Source organism: Miniopterus schreibersii, assembly GCF_964146895.1.
Source record: "Miniopterus schreibersii genome assembly, chromosome: 11".
Lineage (NCBI taxonomy): Eukaryota > Metazoa > Chordata > Mammalia > Chiroptera > Miniopteridae > Miniopterus > Miniopterus schreibersii.
The window spans coordinates 468,210-474,486 of NC_138111.1; the positions used below are offsets into that span (position 1 = coordinate 468,210).

At 63.5% G+C, this 6,277-nt stretch overlaps 1 long non-coding RNA gene across 1 annotated transcript; it reads right to left on the reverse strand.

Annotated features, from left to right (window-relative positions):
* Positions 1 to 467: 467 nt before the first annotated feature.
* LOC308563653 lies at positions 468 to 2,390 on the reverse strand. The gene is made up of 4 exons (XR_013999803.1): positions 2,287 to 2,390; positions 1,580 to 1,695; positions 780 to 934; positions 468 to 503 (listed from the first exon to the last, which is right to left on the reverse strand). It is a non-coding gene; the product is annotated as an uncharacterized lncRNA (long non-coding RNA).
* Between the last annotated feature and the right edge of the window lie 3,887 nt (positions 2,391 to 6,277).

Consider the following 6,277-nt stretch of genomic DNA (forward strand, 5'->3'; position numbering starts at 1 on the left):
AATCTTCACGCAGGGGTATTTTCTCCATTGATTTCTAGGGAGGGAGGGATCAATCGGTTGCCTCCTGCACGAGCCTGGAACCCACAACCTGGGTATGTGCCCGACCGAGAATCTAACCCCCACCCTTTGGGGGAACAGGGCGACTCCCAGCCAACTGGGCCAGAGCGAACCCACTGCCCCCGGCCCCGGCCGCCGACGCTACACAGCAACCGGGTTTGTCCCCAGACACGGCCGCCTCGGGCCAGCAGCCACCACAGGCCCTGAGGTCAGGGCTGACCTTGTCCTCTGGGCGGGTCTCGGCCCCTTAGCAAGGGGACTGTCTGCCGCCCACACACTCAGCTGCGGGCCCACACCCCCTCTTTCCGAGGATGCCGAGGTGGGGCCCGGAGGGCGCAGGTGGGGCCTGACCTTGTCCGTCCAGAACGCTGGGGGCCTGGCGGGGCCTCTGCCTGTCTGGAGGGGACTCGGTGCCCGGCTCCGGCTCGATCACTGCTCCCCGCCAGCTTCAGGGAGAGAGCGGCCGTCAGCAGGGCAGGGCACAGGCCCAAGGCCAAGGCGGCTGCCTGGCCGGGCTCAGGCTCGCCCTCCACGCCACGCGACGAGCAGGCAGGACCCCCACCCTGGGGCCCGCTCTCAGGATGGGCACAAACTGCCCGCTTCAAAGGCAGATGTTCACCACACACTGTTTCTCTCCCTGTTTCTGTTTCTCAGGAAAGAGACAGCGGGCACAGCGGCCTCTGCCTTGGCGCGTTCAGACCCGTGCCCGCGGCTCCCGGTACCTGACGATGCTCCTCTGCGGGTTTTCTTCCTGGGGAGCTTGGCCCACCACCTCCTCTCTCCTCTTGACGTCACCCTGCCTCCTGTCCTCCGAGTCTCTACTGGGGGCTCTGATCTGCAGGTGGGGGGGTCCCCGCCGGGCCTGCCTCTGAGGCTTCTAGACAAAGGTAAGAGTCACTGCTGAGAGCAGAGGAATTCAACCGCCTACGGGCTGCCGTTGTTTCCACCCCGGGTGCTGGGCATGAGCTGGACTATTTCCTTCTTCACTGTGAGGTGCAGGTTTGGGGGAGCACCTTTCACATCACTTTCTGGCCCTGACAGACCTGGGTGGAGACTCTGCACGTGGACTAGTGTGTCCTGGGTGTGGGTGAAGCCCTGCCTTGGGCAGCTCCCTGGATGGCACCCTGCTCCCAACTCTACCCAGAGCCAGGGCTGCTCGGCTTTCAGGCTCCTGTGCAGTGTCCCGTCCTCAGAGAGGCTGCCCTGACCTAGGGCCCGGCCCCCTGCAGGCGTGTGCCCTTGTCCTCACAGGATGCACACGGGGGCCGCCTGCCTGTTCCTGCCTCTCTGGGGAGGACAGTCTGCTCGGTTCACCACCTGACCCGGCATCCAGAGCCCAGCACGTGCCCTGAGCTTGAAGGAAAGAACACTCCTCCTTCCTGCCCCAGGGGTCTTCCCACCAGGCAGAAGGGAGGGTGGCATTGACCAGGTGGCATCCTTCCCGGTTGGTTTGAGTCCTACTGCTGTTCTGATGCTGTGGACCTGAGCCCGGTCACGGCCCCGCCCGCAGCGTGGTCAGTACCTGAGGCGGCAGCCCCGGGCCCTTTCCTGGGTCAGCATCTGCCTTCTGAGGAGCTGGCAAGACGGGCGGGTTTGCTGGCCTGGCCTTCTGCTCTCCCGCTGACCTGCCGTTCGGGACTGAACGAGAGAACCTGCTGAACTCAGATGCACCACCAGGCCCGGAGGGTGCTCAGAGGCCTCCTAGGAGACACCCAGACAGGTGCTCACTGTTTCTTAACAAAGGACACCTCAGGCCTCGGGACGGTCACCCGAGCCCGTTCCAGGATGGCAGGGAGCACCGAACCTGCACGCACCGGCCCTCTGTGTTCCTGTCCCACCCCCACCCCACCCCAACGCTTTCCTGTGTTTCCTCCCGAAAGTGCACCTGGCACCCGCAGCAGCTGCTCAGCGCTCCTCCCTCAAGCAGCTCAGGGGAGTCGGGGCGCCTGCCCCTCACCCGCTCAGCCCTGTGATGAAAACCACAGATGCGCTAGAGCGAGCCTGGAACCCCAGGGCCGAGCATGGTGCCGGCCCCCCCAGACTCGCGTGGGAGGCAGCCCCAGGACGTGGCCTTAGCTCCCCTGTTCCAGCAAGGGGGCCGGGCACCCCACACCCTGTCCCGGGCTTCCTGCCCACTAGCTGCCCTGTGGCTCCTGGAGCTGAGCTGGTGGGCGGCAAGCTCAGGTCCGCCCGGCCGCCCTCAGCCGTCGGAGGCGCGGGCGCAGGTACCTTTCCACGGGTCAGCCACGCTGACGTAGGACAGGAGCCCACAGAGCCCCAGGAAGGCCAGGAGGAAGAGAACCACGTTGCGCTGTAACCGCGACAGTTGCTTCCACTTCTAAGGGAGGGGCGGAGAGGGACACTTGTTACTGGGAACAGCACAGGGGCCATCTCTCCCCGTGACAAGCCCAGTGGACAGTGGGGGCCTCAGGAGGTCCCGGGTGTGCAGCTCTACTGTGTTCCAACTGGGGCCGTCCCCTCCCGGCTGGGCGACAGGCTGAGCTGGTCATGCAGGCGGCAGGATGCCCGGGACGGGAGAGACGGGGTGAGAACGGACGGAGAGTCCGCTTCTGCCCGGTACCGGGCGGCAGAGGTCCCTCAAGGCACGTGCCGCGGCTCAGGCCCGGCCGGACCTGCACCTGCCCAGCTGGGGTCTGTGGGCGCCCTGGGTCCCCGGCGCCGGGAGCGCACCGGGGGTGAACCTGCTGGAGCTGGAGCTCCCGGGCCCCGGGGAGGGCTCCTCGGGGAACCTCAGGTTGTCAACAAGGGGGTCTCAGGAGGCACCGGGGGCTGACGTTTATTCCAAATTCCCCTTTCAGGCGGAGAACAGACAACGTGAGTCCCCAGGACATAACTTGCGATATGAAGATTCCCCTCTACTGGGATTTTGTGGATTAAACTCAAGTGTGTGCAACGAAGCTGCGTGCAGCCGAGTCGGGTGTCTTCTGTCCCAGGTCGAGCCTGGGTACCTTGGACACGAGGGTGACCATGGCGATAGTGGGCGGGCTCTTCCGGTCACTGACTCAGGCAGCGTCAGGAATAACACGAGGCTTTTTCTATTAAGAGGCCTTGAAGCCACGAACCTAGATTTGAGCTCAGGCCACGAAAACAGGTCCCAGAATCCAGTTGGGTCTGTTTCAGGGAGGTAGGTGGCTTCCCCCCCTGCACCCCCTTTATCCTCATAGCATCATTGCTTCTCTGTAGTGTTTACATTGGTTTCACGGGGTGTTCATCACAGCAAACATGGGACTTTCCACGACATCTCCAGTGAGCGGGCTTATTTTTATTTATTTATTTAAATCCTCACCAAAGGATTTGTTTTCATTGGTTTTGGAAGGAGAGGAAGGGAGAGAGAGAAACATTGACATGAGAGAGAAACATCGATTGGTCGCCTCCCACATGTGCCCTGACCAGGGACCGAACCCACAACCTCGATGTATCGGGACGGCATCCCAACCCACTGAGCCACCCGGCCGAGGCTCAGTGTGTCTAAAATCACACCACACGTGTACTCTGACCATATTGGAATTAAACTAAAAATCAATAGCATAAATATATCTGGGAATTCTCCAAACATTTGAAACTTAAACAACACACTTCTAAATAACCCAGACATTAAAGAAGAAATCACAGGGGGAAATAGAAAACATGTCTAATGGAATGGAAATCAAAATGCAGCGTGTCAGAGCTTGTGGGGACTTTGTAAAAAAACCAAAATCTTGGCGCCTACTTCGAAAAACCCACGACCCCGCTTTCCATCCTCAGGAAGCCGGACCGGCATCCTCCGTTGTTCGGGACAAAACCTCGGCGTCGTTCTTGACCCCGCACCTGCCTCGGGCCGTGTCTCGTCCCCTCTACATCTCTCGCTTGGCACGTGGACTCCCAGCAGCTTCCTGGTCGGTCACCCTCCTTCCTCCCCTGGTTACCCACACAGCAGCCAGATGGCCACTCGTCCACTCCCTCCTGCGGCTTCCCGCCCCACCGAAATAAAGCTGAAGCCCTCGGCATGGCGTGTCCAGTCCCACGGGCTCTGGCCTCCTCCCTCACTGTCTTCCCCTCACTCTGCTCCAGGCCACACTCCTCTGTCCCGGGGCCTTTGCACGTGCCGTTCGCCCCTCGGGAGCACTCTTCCTTGGATATTTGCGTGGCTTGCTCTCATTCCACGCCGAAATCTTCTCAGAGGTCTTTGAGGGGAGGCATCCTCTGGAATAGCGCCCTGTATTGATTAGTCGTCTACTGCTGCATCGCAAACTACCCCCCAGCTTAGTGTTTAGAACGGCAGCATTTATCTCTCTCAGTTCCTGTGGGCAGGGCTTCTGGAGCAGCTTGTCAGGCTGGTGCAGGCACAGCCTCCACCCCATCCCTGGATGTCGGGGACCTTGCAAGGGGCTCCCGCAGCCTGAGGGAAGCAGCTGACACGCACTCTGGAGCCGCAAAAGAGCCCGCGCTGCAGGGCTTGGCAGCTTCCCTGGTATAAACACGCCCACCACGGCCAATTTCAGGCCCCCAGCTGTGCCACAACCAGCTCACAGATTTGTGAACATTTAGAAATTGCCTCCCCGGAGCCAGCAGAAGCCGCCCGAGGCGTGGGTGGACCGGAGGAGGCAGGCGCTCTGGCTGCCGTCCAGCCAAACCCCTTCCTCCGTCTGGACCACCGGAGTTGGCCGGTCCGGGGGCCCCCATGCAGCCTCCAGGCTCTGACCTGCCGGGGACCACAGAAGTTTCGACACAGGCCACCGACCCAGCCCTGAGTGCACCCCACATGTCCTCCTGGGAGCCCCCAGGAGCAGTGAGCGCCCCCAGCACTGGGTTCTTTCCGCCGTGAGCCTGGGTCCGAGCAGAGACAGGTGGGGCTGCGGGGCAACGTGGGCCCCTCGCCCCCGGGCACCCCTTCCCTTCCCTGAGAGAAGGAGCCCCCCGAAAGGGAGCCTGGCAAGTGCTGCAGCCCCTGCCCCTCAGCACCAGGGTGCCCCCCAGTGTCCGTGTTTGGGGGGGGTCAGCCTAGTGGTGAGAACTGCGGGGGGGGGGCAGGAGCGGGGCTGTGGTGGGAGGAGCCACCGCTCAGAGCATCCTTAGGTGTGGGGACCACCCTGCTTTGTCCCCATCGAGGGCTTTGGCAGTTGGGTCTGCAGAATCCTTGGTTGCTATTGGAAACAGTGATGTCACCGGCGGGGGCGGGGCTTCGGGTATCTTTTTTGTTAGGGAGGGGGAGGCAGCTCCAGGAGTGGAGGGGACAAAGAGTGAGGGTCCAGGGGACCAGAGGGACAAGCGGGGCAGGATGTCCTCTGCTTCCACTCTGACCCCCTCCCCACCCTGTCTCCTGGGGAGAGGCGGACAAGATGGGGGGCAGAGTGGACACAGGAGACAGGATGGGGGGGCAGAGTGGACGCAGGAGACAGGATGGGGGGCAGAGTGGACGCAGGAGACAGGATGGGGGGCAGAGTGGACACAGGAGACAGGATGGGGGGGCAGAGTGGACGCAGGAGACAGGATGGGGGGCAGAGTGGACGCAGGAGACAGGGTGGGGGGCAGAGTGGAAGAAGGAGACAGGATGGGGGGCAGAGTGGACACAGGAGACAGGATGGGGGGTAGAGTGGACGCAGGAGACAGGATGGGGGGCAGAGTGGAAGCGGAGGACACACAGGGCTATTGGGGCGCTGGCCTGGCTGGACAAGGGCTCCCTCGTGTCCAGCCTCCGTCCGGCCCGCGGCAGACACGCCCCTGCCGGCCTGGGCCGCTCCACGGCCCGTTTGGGCGCAGCCCCCAGACTCTGCTGGAGGATCCAGCTCAGCACCATCCATCCATCCTTCTCAGCCCTTTCGGGGGGAGTCCAAGTCACACGGCCGGGCAGCCGGCGTCTTCCTCGCTCTCGAGCCTTCTGCCCAGGGCCACGGCTTAGGGCCTCTCCACACCCCTGGGTCCCCAGCCCGCGGAATCCGGTCCCAACACATCGCCCACTAGGGGTGAGGGGTGCGCGCCACGCTGGGTCCTGTTGAAAGGCGCGCGGGCTGCGCGGGGCGTCACGGTCTTTGACCTACGCTCAGCTCCCGGGGGCCCAGGAGCGGGTCCGGTCCCCCGACCCCTCCGCGGGCGCGCACACGCGCCCTGGCGCTCGCCCCGGCTCCGCGCGCCCCGCACACGCTCCGCGCCGCAGCGCGCGCTCTGGCGCGGGAGGCGCCCCCCTCCGCTCGGCGCGGAGAAGCGGGGGCGGCGGGAGGGG